Source organism: Heptranchias perlo, chromosome 39, assembly GCF_035084215.1.
Source record: "Heptranchias perlo isolate sHepPer1 chromosome 39, sHepPer1.hap1, whole genome shotgun sequence".
Taxonomy (NCBI): domain Eukaryota; kingdom Metazoa; phylum Chordata; class Chondrichthyes; order Hexanchiformes; family Hexanchidae; genus Heptranchias; species Heptranchias perlo.
Window position 1 is genome coordinate 13,031,773 of NC_090363.1, and position 16,434 is coordinate 13,048,206.

Sequence of the window (16,434 nt, forward strand, 5' to 3'; positions counted from 1 at the left end):
AACGCCAAATGGGTGACATTCCATTGACTGCAGTGGAACTGAATTTTGGGCGGGGCGTATAACAAGCGGCAGATGCGATACCACCCGTTTTGTGCTAATGCCCCCGACAAATTTCCATGCGTGTTGCTCCACCTGTTTCAGCATTGATTAAAATCACAATAGTGCAATACAGTAAATCAGCTTCCACTCTAGAAGCTTTCTTTACCTCTGTATTCCAGTAGGATGATAATTGCATACTGCGGATATTATACAAATCTTATAAATTATGTTTAAAAATGAAATTGCTTCAATATTGGAAATTCAGGAAATCAGCGATCACTAAAATGTCCTTTATCTTTATTTTATTGCTCTGAAATCATTACCCGCCGCTACTGTACTAAAGTGAAATAAAATATTTGTGAACAAAGTGATTGATTGCCTTTTGTAGTTTCTCAATTGTTCATGTGATTTGCTGCTTACTCTCACGGTTAGAATTGCACTGAATGGAATTTGTGCTCTAAATGACCTAGAAATGAAATATTGAGATTTATTAATTGAGAAAGGGTCAGGAGATGTCTGTTCTATCCACCTGTGAAAGAATTGCGGCGTTTCTTTTTGGAGATCAAATTGTATTGTTGGCAGGATCACCTGGGAATCTACTTTACCATCTTGGCCAATGGGCTAACCGGTGAGATACGGCCGTGGGTGCCCTCAAGTGGCAATTATGGCCCTATAGGGATCAAGAAGGCAATAATTGCAAGGTACAAGGGTAGTTTGTCCCAGTTATTATTTTGTATTGGTAGGGGAGGGTCAGATAGAGGTCAGCATACAATTGGCCAAGTCCACAGTGAGAAGAGGTGAACGGCACTCTGGTTATTCGCTTCTCTCTTCATTGACAATGCAGGTTTAGCCAAAAATTGAACAATAATGGAAGACAACAGTCGCACTCCCATGTTTGTCACTGACAACAAACAGCTTCAGATCCACATTGACATGAAATGACTGTATCACCTGGGACTCAGGTCCTCATATGATGCTCGAGTGCGTTGAGCCCAAGCAACACATGATCCCTCCACTGGGTGTAGCATAATCCCAGTCCGGCCCCATGTAAATGCAGCCTTAGATAGTTTGGTACATGTTACAGCATAATGATAGTGAAACCACTATCCTTTCACAAGAATACAATTAACCTCAAACTATAATTAAGCTAAACTATTATTATTAATTTCGTTTTCAGCTACATAATTTGGATATTACACACCTAACAGATTTTAAACTGCTCCATATGTATTTGACTCTCATCTGACAACAAATATAATTATGGTTACATTCATTTGGGACTGATTATGCGGCAATGGTGTATTGATTTAGGTGTATTTATTTATATAACAGTTTTGCATACAGTGCTCAATTCTAAATATTATCTTGATTTCCTTTCACATTTATATCTGTCATGCTTTTCCTGACACAAGAGGTAATTTTAACCTAACCCGCCAGGTGGGAATCCCACGGGGTCGGGTGGAACGCCGGTTTTGCACCCCGCCCAATATTGCTCTCCACTGACTTCAATGGAGAGTGAGATCACACAGGGTGTAAAACCAGCTTTGCACCCGATCCTGTCAGTTTGTCGGCGGGTGGGTGAGGTTAAAATTGCCCCTATTTATCATGAATCAAATTTCTTTTACTGACCTCTGATTGGTCCCCAAGGTAGGTGGCGCTATTTCATACTTTCTGCAGGGCCCTCTAAACTCCATCAGATAGCACTGTGGCGCTGTTGGACACAGAGTGACAGCTACCATGGAGTCTCTGAAATTGGGCTTGTGGCGTAAAGATGCCTATTGCTTCCCCCACCATGTAACGTAGCTACTGCCCGTCTCCCCACCACCACAGCTGCTGTCTCTGCCTCACTGCCAATGCTGCTAGCAAAACTTTTCCTCATTCTCTTTCACCCCTTCTTCCCTCGCCCATTCTCAACAACCCATTTCCCCCATCTCCATTCCACCTACCGTCTCTCAGAGGTCCCCACCCCCACTATGAAAACGAACACCTGCCCTTCTTCATTAGATTTTCCAATATCCCTCAAGCCCCCATGCCAATCTGTGATATCTTTCCACCCACTGCATGGCATGGAAAAAAATCAGGCGGGTTCCCTTATGGTGCACTCACCCCCCGCCCGCCCAATATCTTTGTGTTCACTGCATCCAAGTGATCCATTAGGACCAGGACCTGGAAACTGGACCCCAAGATGTCTCTATATGTTGATGACATTCCCCATGTTATTCACTACATTTCGATTCACAGCTTTGTAGTGCTTGGATAGTGGATGTCTGAAGACCCTCTGTGGGGCACAAACTCCACTGAACCAAGCCAGTCGTCTTGAAATTGGTTCTGAATTTGTCTTTGGTTGTTCAGCAGGATTTCTTCTTGCGCTGGACCACTGCCAGTTTTTCGTGCCTTTGCGATCCGGACACTCCTGTTCTGTGCTATCCCTATTGAACCAATTCTTCCCATTTTCTGTCTTGTCCATTAACTCGTGAACCAGTAGAATTATCTCCTTTCATCTCCTCCTCTTCAGTTGTCTCGCTATTTGTAAATATAAGATTTCCCGGGGTTTTTATTGAGAACGATATCCTTGGACTAGTATCGCCGGTGTTGAACATTAGTAATAAGCGTTCGAAATTTGCATATTGGAATTCCGGGGTCCTCTCGTTGGTCCAGCTTAACCTTAACAGGAAAGCCACGGAAACTCCCATACCTTGCTGTCTCTGACTGCAGAATTATCCTCGAAGAGACTCTGGGCTCGACCATCTGGAGAGTTTTTTCAGTTTGCTCTTCCAGAAGAATGTGTCCAGATTGTACTAAGTTCATTCTCATCCCCTTCCATTTTCTCTCTGCTCTTTCAGCCTTAATATTGTTTTTTTTTTTGGGGGTGGGGGGGCGGAATTGGAAAGTGGCAGGCAAACTTTGTGTCTAGTTGCGTTGCATTTGTTCGTTGTTTGAAGGTGAGGGGTTTTGGCTCTGCCTGGAACCTTTCTTAGCTTGGAATTCATCAACGATGAGGGCGCCCAGGCCTTCCTGAAACTTCTGGCTGTTTCACGAATGTTAGCCGCGCACGGACTTGTTGTGGTTTAATTTGCTGTTTATTCTTTCTCATCTACCCTGGCCTCGTCAAATTTGCAGTGCAGTTGCTACCATATTGTAACTACGCCGATATTGTCATCCCTCTGCATGTACTGTTGAATATGTTTTTAATCATTAAATAACAACGTTGATATTGATTACAACTAGCAGAAAACCAGGACTAATGTTGACATCACACAATGTCACAAAGCGTGTAGCAATCCGCAGCCACGGTCGGTCCACCCGAAGCTCATTTCAAGCTCTACCCGGTGAAAGTATTAATTGATGACCAAGTGTTCACTGTTTATTACTTCCTTATGAAGGACTGTACTAGAATATCGTTCATACCCGGCCACTAGGAGCGCACTACAATACCAATGGAAAAAGGGCAAATGGAGGATGGGGCCTGACGGGCATAAACGAATGGACGTTTGATGTGCAGTGTTGAATGGTCATAATTTTAGCCTCCTGGCTGAGGGATGAACACGTTATCTACGGAAAAAAAACGTGATCAAACCCAATTATCTCTGAATATGAAATTCGTTTGCTTATTCTTTTCCTCCATTTTAATTATCTTTTTTCCCAGCATGGAAAAAATGCCTACCTTTGAAACTGATAAGTACCTCTTTATTGGTGTCCTATAGACTATCTGACCTCCAGGATGAGCTAAGATTAAGATACATGGATGGTGATCTCTTTCTGACCTTTGTCACTGTGACCACAGTTCTCAGTCTGAGATCGCTTCCTCCCAGATTAAATAAACAATTATTTGTAACTTTATTCCCTTTCACTCTTTCATCGGTTGATGAACTTGTTGATGTTCAGCCCCCAACTGTTTCCTTCGCCTTTTGGCTCATTGTTCGTTTTACAAGGCAAAGCCTGGAAAAAGCTGAGCGATGGAATTTGGCAATCTGACATTGCTGAGAGATAGAAAAGGGTTAAATTGGACAGGGGCGAGGGCGCAAAACAGGCGGAGGTGCATCAGTCGCCTGTTACACGCCCTGCCCCGATATTCAGTTTTATTCACTTCAATAGAACTGGCAAATGCGAAGCCACCTGTTTTGTGTCCATGCCCATGTACAGTATCTGCAAAATTCAGGTTCCTTTGCGAAAGGTGTCTGCAGATGCAGATATAGATTATATCTTCTGACACCAGGGCCTAAATGTAAACTCGGAAAATGGGTGGGATGGGGGCGGGGGAAGGGGCAGTAAAAGTTTTAAAAATCTAAAACCCGCCCCCAACCCGCCTCTAACGCACCTGTTTACGATTTTAACGGGTGTGGGCCGAGGGGCAGGCGACCAACCCGCTCTTAGGAGGTGGGTGGGTCACTAAAAGCTTTCAAGGAGGCTGTGGGCCTCCATTTTTTCAGTTTGTTTTTGTTTTTAACCCCTGGGTGCCGGGATCCCCAGGCCTTCTACTTCATGCCATGTGAGAGGAGGCGAGAAGGCCCTAAATTGTAGGTGAGTGCCTTTATAGCACAGCTTGTGGGCCCGGAGGAATAGGAGTGCTTCCACCAGGTCCAAAAAGCCTACCTGCAGTGACCCCACCCCATGATCTATGACCCCTACAATCTACGACCCCTCCACGATCTACAAACCCCTCTCCGACACCTCCATGATCTATGACCCTCCCATGATCTATGACCCCCCCCCCACGATCTACAACCCCTCCATGATCAACGAACCTTCCACGATCTACGCCCACCCCTGATCTCCGACACCCCCATGTCTCCCGACCCTGACCCCAAATTTACCCCCGAGCCCCACCCCCGATGATTCCCAACCCCAACCCCCAATGACCCACCGATGACTCCCGCCGGCCAATGACCCCTTATGACACCTGACCCTGATCCCCCCACAATGACTCCTGACCCCGAACCCTACCCCCACCCCACGACCAACCCCCCCTCCCAACTAAGACTTACATTCTCGCATCCACTGCCTTCCTCTTCTCCCGTCCGACTGAGACCAGCCTATCAATCAGGCTGGCCTGTCAGGCAGAAAATCGACATAAAAATATAAAATTCCTCCTCACATCAAAATTGTAAGGACATTCGGGAAACCAATACTTCCAGGTTTCCCGTCGGTAATTCCAACAATCCCCTTCCCCCTCCCCGCCGTCGTCCCCACTCCGTGTAAAAATTTAGGCCCAGATGTTAAGCAGCAGCAAAGTGTGCTGTATGCCTCGATGTGGAAGACAGCAATTATGTCAAAGCGTAGTACCATTTTGTTTTATGGTGTTTCTGTAATCTACTCCCTTGGTGTGTTTGCACGATTTCCAGCGAGGGTTCCGCCATAATGTCGGAGAACTCTGGATTAACGGTGAAGGGCCGTTTAGAAAGAAATAAGTTGCATTTATACAGCGCCTTTCACCATCACAAGATGTCTCAAAGTGCTTTACAGCCAATGAAGTACTTTTGAATTGTAATCACTGTGGTAATATGAGAAACGCAGCAGTCAATTTGAGCACAGCAAGATCCCACAAACAGCAATGTGATAATGATCAGATTATCTGATTGAGTGATGTTGGGTGAGGGATAAATTGTATCAGACACTGGGGACAACTCTCCTGCTCTTCTTCAAATTGTGCATCTTCTCATCCAGAAGATGTTACCTCTGACTGTGCAGCACTCCCTCAGTACTGCACTGGAGTCTTGGGCTAGATTATGGGATCCAATCTCTCGAGTGGGATTTGAACCCATGACCTTTATAACTCAGAGGCCAGAGTGCTACCACCGAGCCACGGCTAACACCTTGGTAAAAATTGGGGGGGGGGTTTATTACAATCCGATGGCTACATGGTCACTTTTACTGATACCAGCGTTTTATTTCCAGAATTTCTCAAGCTGAATTCAAATTCTCAAACTGCCACGTTGGGATTTAAACTCATGTTCTCTGGATTACAGGCCCAGTAACATAAACATTACGTCACCGTATCCCTTCGAGCCGGCGCGGACACGATGGGCCGAATGGCCCCCTTCTGTGCTGTATCTTTTCTATGGCTCTATGGTTAAGTTAGGAGGAGCGGGGGCACTCAAAACTGGGTAGAACTCTTAGTGCCGACCTCTTGTAAACAAAAGCCTTAAACTGCACTGAAACTTGCTGTAATTGAAGAAAGAAGCGAATGAACAGATTGCCCTTTACTATGGACCCGAGAGTTTGTGTGCAGGTTGAAGGTAACATCCATCTGAACCCTCCCCTAAAAATATGGAACAATAAGGCGGACAGACTACCGTTGCATCTTCTAATTATTACTTTACAGCCTCTTCTTGAACTATGCAGGGCCATAATGGTGTAATTGAGGGCCCTCACCGCTGCACCCCAACAGTTAGATGGCAAATGATCACAGGATCCCGAGGGAATCCCGTTAAAAATGCAATATTATCTCCAAAAAGAAAAGCCTCAATAATTTCACCAATGGATGGAGCAGACACCGTCCTGATACTTTCTCAATTGTACAATGTTCATTTCCAGGTTCTTTGCACCGGAGGTTGTATTCAATGCAATTGTAATCGTGATAGTGAGCACCAGTTCACACGAACAGTTCAGAAACCACAGAAGGAGATTAACCACTGTTTTGACTTCATCATTTTATTTCTGATCAGTAGAGTACAGGTGGATAAAGCTTTCAGAACAATAGAGTAAACTCTAAGGATACTTTGGTAATCATCGATTTCCTGATTTTTCACAATTGAAACAGTTTCATTATTAAACACAATTCATAAAATTTATATAATTACTGCAAAATTCAATTATCACCCTATCAGCATCGAATTAGAGGAAACTTTTGAACAAAATTTGATTTATTATATTGGACTGTTGTGATTTTAATCAGAGCTAAAACAGGTGAAGCAAAACGCAGTGTTCATCATCAGATTGTGTTCAGTTGCTTGTAAGGAGCGTGTATCCCTGAGGTTGTCGTAAATAGTATTTTCTCTGGAGTATCAAAGCAAGGATGGTAATCAGACATCCCCCTGAAAGGACACCGATAATAGGGACATAATAGTTGCTTCCTTTCTTCTCTGAATTCAACCGCAGATGACGAAGACCTGATTAAAATAAACAGATATTAAATGCAACGTAAGATAATTGACGTTATATTTAAATTGCCATAAGATTGTTCTGTAAAAGATGAAATATGTCCTTCAATTGATAACCACTTTCCAAAATTAAATTAAAGAATTGCTGGTGACTCATCAATGAAGACATGACGCCGAAAATAGAACGAGCAAATGTTCACGTTATTTCATTCAATTTATTCGCTGTTGTATTCATCAGTAATACAGAATTAGTTAGAATCATAGAATAATATAGCACAGGAGGAGGCCATTCAGCCCATCATGCTTGTGCCGGCTCTTTGAAATGGCTCTCCAATTAGTCCCACCCCCCTGCTCTTTCCCCCATAGCCCTGCATGTTTTTTTTCTTTCAAGTATTTATCCAATTCCTGTTTGAAAGTTATTATTGAATCTGCTTCCCTTTCAGACAGTGCATTCCAGATCATAACAATTCGCTGCGTTAAAAAAAATCCTTCTCATCTCTCCTCTGGTTTGTTTGTTGAAAGTACAAGGCTCTATTATGCTTCTATATCTAACAAGTGTCTTAGTATAAGTCTCGAGGTTTAAAGGGGAAAAATGTGTTATATTAAAACCAGCAAAATTGGGTCCCCCCATCACAGTGGAGAGCAGCTGTGGGAACATATTGTGCGTTATACTTAACTAGACATAAAATCACAGCTAGACATTTCTATCTCCAAGCCGACCCTCACAAATAAGACCCACCTTCTAAGTCGCTGCGAAACACTACGGGTCCCTGTGAGAGACGAGCTGTCTTATCTTCACTCTCCCGCGTACTGAGGTCACGCTTTTGTCTGGACGAGAGGCAGCCCCGAGCGCACCGGTTGGGAGATAAGCCCATATCACAGATCACAACCTCACAGAGCACATAGACTTCCGGGAAATCCTCAAACTTAAACACGTGGAAACTGAACCGCTGTTTCCTTGGGTCGTTCGATTGGTAGGTTTTAAACGTAGCCTCACTGGGACAACTGGAAGGAACAGGGAGAGACGGTTATATGTAGTTGCACAGCAAACAATCTTCACCAGCCGCTCATAGCGGAACGTGGAGTGCGAACACGGGTGAAACCCACCAACGCAGACTTATAAAGGTTTAGTTGGGTGTTAATTCTTATATTTACTTAAGAATCAATGACAGCGTCAGGGGTTCTTTAACTGGACATATCTCTTATTGCCAAGGCACAGAGAATGATCAAAAGTTTCCTTCTCCTGGTATAATTCAGTATATCTTAAATGAAACGTTAATGTGCTTTGTGATTTGGCTGTAAAATATTTGTGATAGCTTAATCCACGTAGGTACAGAATGACCTGCTGAAACCGTAGGATTTTATATCGTTAAAGTTCGGGACAGTAATAGTTGAAACTCTTTCCCAAACATTCTAACTTTAGGGAACTAAAAGAGGGAAATTATAATCAATGGAGGTGTAGTCTCATGTACTTATTTAAATTGATTGTGACCATATTTTAGGGCAACGAAATACGATTGGCTACAAAAGCTCCTCAGTACCAAAGATTGACTGAAATTAGAAAATATCCGAAACACTGACTCATATCCTGATCCCGTCAGGAAACTGACGGGATCTGGCGCAGCGCTGGTTTTACACGCGTTCCGATTTTAACCTCCATTGAAGTCAGTGCAGAGTAATATTGGGCGGGATGTACAAGCGGCGTTCCACCCAATCCCGTGGGCTTCCCGCCGGCGAGTTAGGCTAAAATTACGCCTATTGGAGGTAGAATTTCCCCCGGAGATTGCCCACTCGCCCGCTGTTTCCGCCAGCGGAAATTCAAATCCATTACGTAAAATATGGTAACAAACTCTCCGCACAGGACAGCATTACACTCAATAGCTGCGGCGATTACCCGTTTTCAATGATGCTGTACACCATTCTGTTTGAATTCAGAGACGGTGCAGACACACAGCTCTCGGTGAATATCTCCATTCCGCTCTCAGCGGCCTCCACCTCCATCTGAACGTACAGAGTCCCGTTCAGTTCGGTTTCATAAGGGGATTCCAAAACTGGGTCATCAAAGGATGCCGAGCGATACAACGTAAAAGCTACTTTATAGTGCTCCAACCAAGCCTCGTGCTTGGCCTGGGGTAGGAATTCCATCGTGATGTCCCGGGTCGTCGATGCTTCGCACTTCAATTCGATTTCAAGGCGGTGAATTGGGGTGTGCGGGACCGACCCATAAACTGTGTTCACATAACCTATCACCCCACTTTCATTCTGTAACACAATCGGATTAATGAAACATTTAGCTCTTTGTGATAAATATAGAATACATATTTTAAAACATCTTGAGGTTCCGTTAAACGGATTAAATTAATATCGTTGTAGAAGGATACTGGCATGTGTACATGTTCAAATAACATACTTGGAATCGTCAGTAAGATATTATTGAAACCGCCCAATGCAAGTTTCTAATAACTAGGGAGAAGTGGCGTCTTTGTTCTTTTTTATTACAATGATGTTTGTCACTCCTCCCGTCCACTTAGCGTAATCCCCCGGACTCTGTTCATCACTTGCATTATTGAATAGGTGACTTCAGATTTCATCCACGGAAACGCTCTGTCTTCCGCCACCTTCCAGGTTGGAGTTTCTATTATATCCTGTCGGTAGCATGGAGCCAAATTGCCTGATTCACTGATACTGCATCACCGTGTACAATAATGGGCCTTCCTGAAGGAAAGCATCTTTTTTCACTAATGTACTAAAGAGATCACACAATCCATATTGTACCCGTTTGGCAGTTCCTGGTCATTGCCATCCCATTCCGTGTCGACAACAGCCTATTGGAAATATATCACCATTCCTTCATCGTGGCTGGGTCAAAATCCTGGCACTCCCTACCTAACAGCACTGTGGGAGAACCTTCACCACACGGACTGCAGCGGTTCAAGAAGGCGGCTCACCACCACCTTCTCAAGGGCAATTAGGGATGGGCAATAAATGCCGGCCTCGCCAGCGATGCCCACATCCCATGAACGAATAAACAAAATCCTCCTTATTTGTTCCACAGTGTTAGGTTATTTTAAGTGGTATTAGTCACCTTACTGGTATTATTACCAATATTGTATGTTTGAAAATAAAGCCAAATCAGAATCCGAAAATTCCGCTTATTTGGACGTTTTGAGTTAAGATCAAATCCGCCAATTCAGCCCCGTTTTCGCACCCACCCAACTCCCACTGCAAACCGATTTGCCAAAATCCGCCGAACCACACGATTCCCAGTCAATACCAAAATATAAATAAACACCTACAATGACTTTAGTGCCACAGGAATCAAACGGAGCTCTAATAACCGCCCAGTTCTCGTCTTTCTGATCGGCGCGACAGGTAGGGTTATTGAGGTGAAGGTCAGCCACAGAGATCCCCGCACTGACGAGTGCACTGATCGGGATGCTGTATTCGGCGGCCTCGGCCAGGCAGGTCAACGAGCCCAATTTCCCTGTCTCTAAAACACGATTAAAATAATAGCGTTAAATTATTAAAGAGAATATAGTTTTTACGCAAGGAGGGAGCAATTCTAAGCACGGCTCGTTGCGGCGAGGTAATTTTAACTGCGGGAAATACAGTAAAATGTCGAATTAGCAGCCCGTTATCCCCCACTCACGATATCCCCCCCATTTAAGTCAATGGAAGTGAATGAATGGCCGTGCGCGGAATGGGCGCCCAATTCGTTATCTCCATTTAGCGGATTTCCTTCTTGTTCCATCGTTTCTTGTACTCATGTTCTGTTCTGATGCCGACTGATTCCACCCGCCCCCCCCCCTTTTTCAATCCAGTCTGAAGTTAGTTCAAAGGAGAGGCATGGAGCAATCAGCTGAACGTGTTGCGGGTGAAATTCGTCGGTAGCGCAATACGGGCGATAGCAAATCCACATCCGATGTTTGCACACCAGGCGAGGTGTGAAAGGGGCGGCCGATTCGTTACCGCCTGTTTTGCGCCACTTCCCAAGACCAATTTCACCCCTATTGTGTCCATTTTACGTTTAATGGTGAGCTGGCACGGAGAGGTGGCTAGCGGAAGTCCAATGAGTGACCTATCTGAAATTGGGAACACCTCTTGAATTTACCAGGACTTTGCGTTTGTGTACGTAGGAGGGGAGGGGAGTTCGATACAGGGTGGCAGTAGGGGCTTTACACTGTCACCACACACGCAAATAGTTTCTATATCCCTACTTATATAATATAGTAGCTATCCAAATCGCTAAGTGTCTTTGGAAGCTACTGCGCTCAGTTAATTGTCCCGTTAGGTATAAATCATTTCGCAATGCAATTACAATTGGAAAACCATTTGTTCATGCATATCTGACCTCACTCGAATCGCTATTCAGCAAGCCGAGCTCCGAAAGACATTGAGAGAGCTTGTTAGACTCGAATTTTTGGAGCAAAACCAGACGGAGATGGAACTGCTGACCAAGTTAAAGTTTATTAGAAAGCTTTGTGCAACTTCCTCAAGCTCGCACCGAACTCTCAAAGGAACATCGGCACTACAAGCATGTTTATACCTTTCAATAAGCAACACCCACCTGCTGTGAAAGGTGAGGGTACATGTTTACGTAACTACAGTGGGTTTCATTGGGTGGTATCGTCTGCCACTCACTTGTCAGGGGCTACCTTGGGTCATCCCATGACATTAAACATCTCACATTCCTGAGGAGGACCCTGATCAGTAAACACATAAGTCCCAGACGTTGAGACTGCACGGAGGGTCTTCGCAAAGTCCTGATCAGCTCATCCCTCACTCCCTTTTGTGCTGGGGTGACCTCGGAGATATCCACCGCTCCTCCCTTAATCATCCGAAGTAAGCTGGTTAGGATAAACAATGTCAGCCTCGGCCTTGGGTAAACATTCCTTAATGTGTTCTGGAGATAAGCGAGGTTGTGGCCATAAGTCCATCAAACCTGCCTTTGTCAGCTTTTACAGAGTGGGTTATGAACTGCTCCCATAACGGTCAAGTATCCCATCATGCTTTGCTGCTACCTAAATGCTACATGTGCGATTTATGTATGTGAGGATAGGAGTGGCTGATCATTCTTTAATATCTATATATATCAGGTTAGGTGAGGGGAGGCTGGAGGTTTTGGATTTCTGTTCACAAGCCTATTTTTCCAGTCCAACAAGCGCATTAACAAGATTTTCCCCAGACTGCCCTTACAGTCAAGCAGCCCCCGCAGGGAGGAATGGGAGAGAACAGGGAAATCGATTCACCCCACTCAATGTTCATAAAGCAGCTTGATTATCAATGTTCATAATCCCAGGTTGGTGGAAATCTGGAACTCTCGCCTCCGACAAGCTTTGAGGCGGGGGGGGGGGGGGGGGGTCAATTGTAAATGTCAACATTGAGATGGTTGGATTTTTTGTTAGGCAAGGCTATCAATGGTTATGGATCCAAGGCGGGGAGGTGGAGTTAAGATACAGATCAGCCATAATCTAATTGATTGGCAGAACAGGCTGGAGGAGCCGAATGGCCTCCCCCTGTCCCAATGCTTCTGTGTTCCCATTCTTTGATGCGGATAATATCTGCATAGATAAGACAGTCAAATAATACAAGGGGAAGAACTGTACGATTTGCTCTGTGTAGCAGCACCCTAATATCAATCATGAATATGCTCTCTTGCCTGTATTTATATCAATATGGTACAGGCAGTCGTAAAGAATGGCGTTATAACTTTGCTAGAAATGGTGGCGAGTAAAGTTCAAACAAGGACTTGCACTGTCAGAGCAATTCTCCCTTCGCCTGTCTCAGTGCGGTGATTTGTGAAATCTTGTAACATGCTCAGTTTCAGGCACGCGTTTTGCCAAGTGTACGGGAGTAGTTTTAGCTTCAAAACATTTAAACACAGCACCGCTCGTTCGGGTGAACTGGTACTCGCACCAATCAAAAAGCGCAATGTCTCAGTGTTTGCCTTAAAAATACCACTTAACCTCATGTAATATCGCTGCAAGACAAACGCGGGAATCTCTCACAGTAACTTCCAAACCTGAGAGAGGGTCTTTGTCTCTTTAACCCTCCTTTACACCCCGGAGCCGCAGATAAGTGGAGAGGGCATCCTGCGCCTTCTATATGTGGCCTCTCAAATTCACCGTCGGTCAAATATAAACTGAATGACTCTTGATGTACATAGATGAAAATTAGACTGTCCCAAGACTGTAATCAGGGAGATCACAACAGTAGTTGGGGTTTTTAGGATAATCGCGACCCTTCAGCTCAAATCAGATTCAAGGACAGGAAATAGAGAGATTTCTGATTAATAACTTTTATTAATAAACACACTAATACATGAGGTGATCCATGAGATTGACGGCAACTGTACTCATGAACAAAGAACTCATGAAGGCTGGTGAGCTGGCTTCTCTCTGCCGCTCATAGTAGTCCCGGGTCAGGCTATACAACATCATTCAGTCCACACGTTCATTAGTGTTTAAGTATCAGTCGGTAGCACTCTCGCCTCTAAGTCATGGGGTTAAGTCCCACTCCAGAGACTTGAGCACAAAGGTCCAGGCTGACACTCGAGTGCAGCACTGATGGAGTGCTGCATTGTCGGAGATGCCATCTTTGGGATGAGACGATAAATCGAGGCCCCGTCTGACGTCTCAGGCGGACGTAAAAGATCCCATAGCACCGTTTGGAAGAAGAGCAGGGGAGTTCTCCCAGGTGTCCTGGCCAATATCACTAAAACAGATTATCTGGTCATTATCGCATTGCTGTTTTTGGGATCTTGCTGTGCGCAAATTGGCTGTCGCGTTTCCTACATTACAACAGTGACTACACTTCATTGATTGTAAAGGGCTCCAGGACGCCCTGAGGCCGTGAAAGGCGCTATTGCAATGCTTAATACACTCTGGGTGCTCCCCATGCATGAGGGCTTATTACTATTCTCTGTAGCATTTAGTCCCTTATTTTTTTCTGATCTTTATTGCAAAAAGGGACTGATTCTCTAGCTAGCCTGGAATCCATTCAGCGACTGACATTCCATTCTCACCCCCCGCCGCCCCTTACCACCACCCCGCTGTGCTGCAGGGCCGGCTACATCTGTGCGTCTGTCTGAAGTGTGCATTAAACTAACTTACCCCCAACGCACACTACCTCAATTATTTGTATAATTTTATATAATGGCAACTAGCTTATTGTACTGAACGATGTATCATTACACACACCTTACTGCCTTGCATCGATAGGCTGTGACAGTTAAAATCTCTCTGTACACCGGCTTATTTTTAAATGTAACTGTACCGACTCTCTTTTTCAGAATCGTTTAGTTTCTCTGAGTTTATTAGGCTATGGTTTTAAATATAAACCTGGACGAACCAACCACGGTGACGAATCAAAGCGTGTTGTTTTACTTTCGTTTTATGGAGTGAATTGAAGTTTTTTTAAGAAAAGGTGATTTTTTTTTCCCTCAAGAATCTGAGCCTTGAACCTTGTTGTACGACCCGGGTCAGCTGGGAAACGTTAAACTATGGATGTTATTGCATTAACCTTTGCAGGGAATGAATGCTTAATGCGGTCTCTTCTAGTTATTGGTTTCTGCAGTTTTATATAATTAGTGAGGATTGAGAAGAAGCGGCGCTTACCGGTAACCAAGTGTCTGTGGCGCATCGAGTATCCGTAGGACTCATCATGCCGAATCCCATAGATGTATACTCCGAAGCGAGCTGAATAATGGGAAATAACATGACGGTCTCCAGTTTCTCCCAGGTAGATTCTCGTCGCGGTAAAGTCGGCGAAGGTCGAATTTTCCGCTGCGTACGTGAGCAAAGGTTTTCCGTCCAAAGTAATCCCATCAGAGCTTGCTCCCGGTGAGACCACCAGGATGTAATTGTGAAAACTGTCTATTGTCACGAAAGCAAAGTCACTGCCGAAATTTGCCGATGGTATTACATTCAACAAGAAGGAGTCGAAGGTTGAAAGCAGAGATGTGCTGCCGCCTGTAGACAGGTAGGTCACCATGACCGGTTTGGATGAGTTCATGATCGTCGCCCCATCCACGGTAAGATTGAGGTGAGATCCTTTCTGAAGCATTACATGTCTGTCCCCTTCATTCGTGTAAATATTCACGGCTGTCTCATTCTCAGCAGATACAATGGTGATGACATCTCTCTGCTGTTTGGCCAGTAAGGGGAAAACAGCAAACGAATCGGACCATTTATCCACTGGGTACAACTGCACAGCGATATGGTCACAAAAGCCTTGGGGAAAAGTGATGCATTCGTCCCCGCTGAAGACAGCCACGGGTTTTGTGGACACGATCTTTGTTCCCGTGAGGTCGACCTTACTCTGAAATTGAACAGCCTCGTTCGGTTCCATAGCAAACGAGAATGTCTGTTTGTCAAAGTAATGGTTCCCGTTGAATACCAGCGAACCGGAAACGGTGATGGTGATCTGGGCACGAACGTTACTGTTAGCAATAGCGAATTCGTTGGATAAACCTTCCCCGTTATAAGTAACAACATAATACGTTGTACCCAAATTAGTGACGGGTAGGTTTAAAAATGTATCAGCTGTCCCGGTTTTCTGATTTAACATAATAAGTGATATGTCTTCATTTGAGGTAACTGTTATCACTTTTTTTGAAATTCCGTTGCCTTGCAACATGTAGGAGGAATCTAGGGTCAGGACAGCGGTGCTGCTTGCGGTAACAAGTACCGAACGATGGTAATATGGGTTGGAGACAGAAACATTTACAACAGTTGGTCTGTCATAGGTGACAATATGCAAGCTAGGGATAGCAGAACCGTCATAATTTTGGAGAAAAGCCCCGATGAATCTTTTTCCTGAAGTAAATGAACCAGTGGAATCTGCTAAATAATGACAGAAAAAGTTGGAAACCCATTAGTACGAATCAATTTGATGCCGTTTTGTAAAAGACATTTGTACTTTTTTTAAACTGAGAAACTGTGATACGGACATCAACATTCAAACAGTAGGCGACAAGAACAGGCCAATCAGCAAGCAATGCGTTATGTAAAGAAGTAGCTAGGTATTGACTGTGGTAAGATATGGACAGTGGTCAGCAATAGGGAGTGGTGAGGTATGGGCAGTGGTGAGGTATGGGCAGTGATGAGGGATGGGCAGTGGTGAGGTATGGGCAGTGGCGAGGTATGGGCAATGGTGAGGTATGGGCAGTGGTCAGCAATGGGCAGTGGTGAGGTATGGGTGGTGATGAGGTATGGGCAATGGCGAGGTATGGGTGGTGATGAGGTATGGGTGGTGATGAGGTATGTGCAGTGGTGAGGTATGGGCAGTGGCGAGG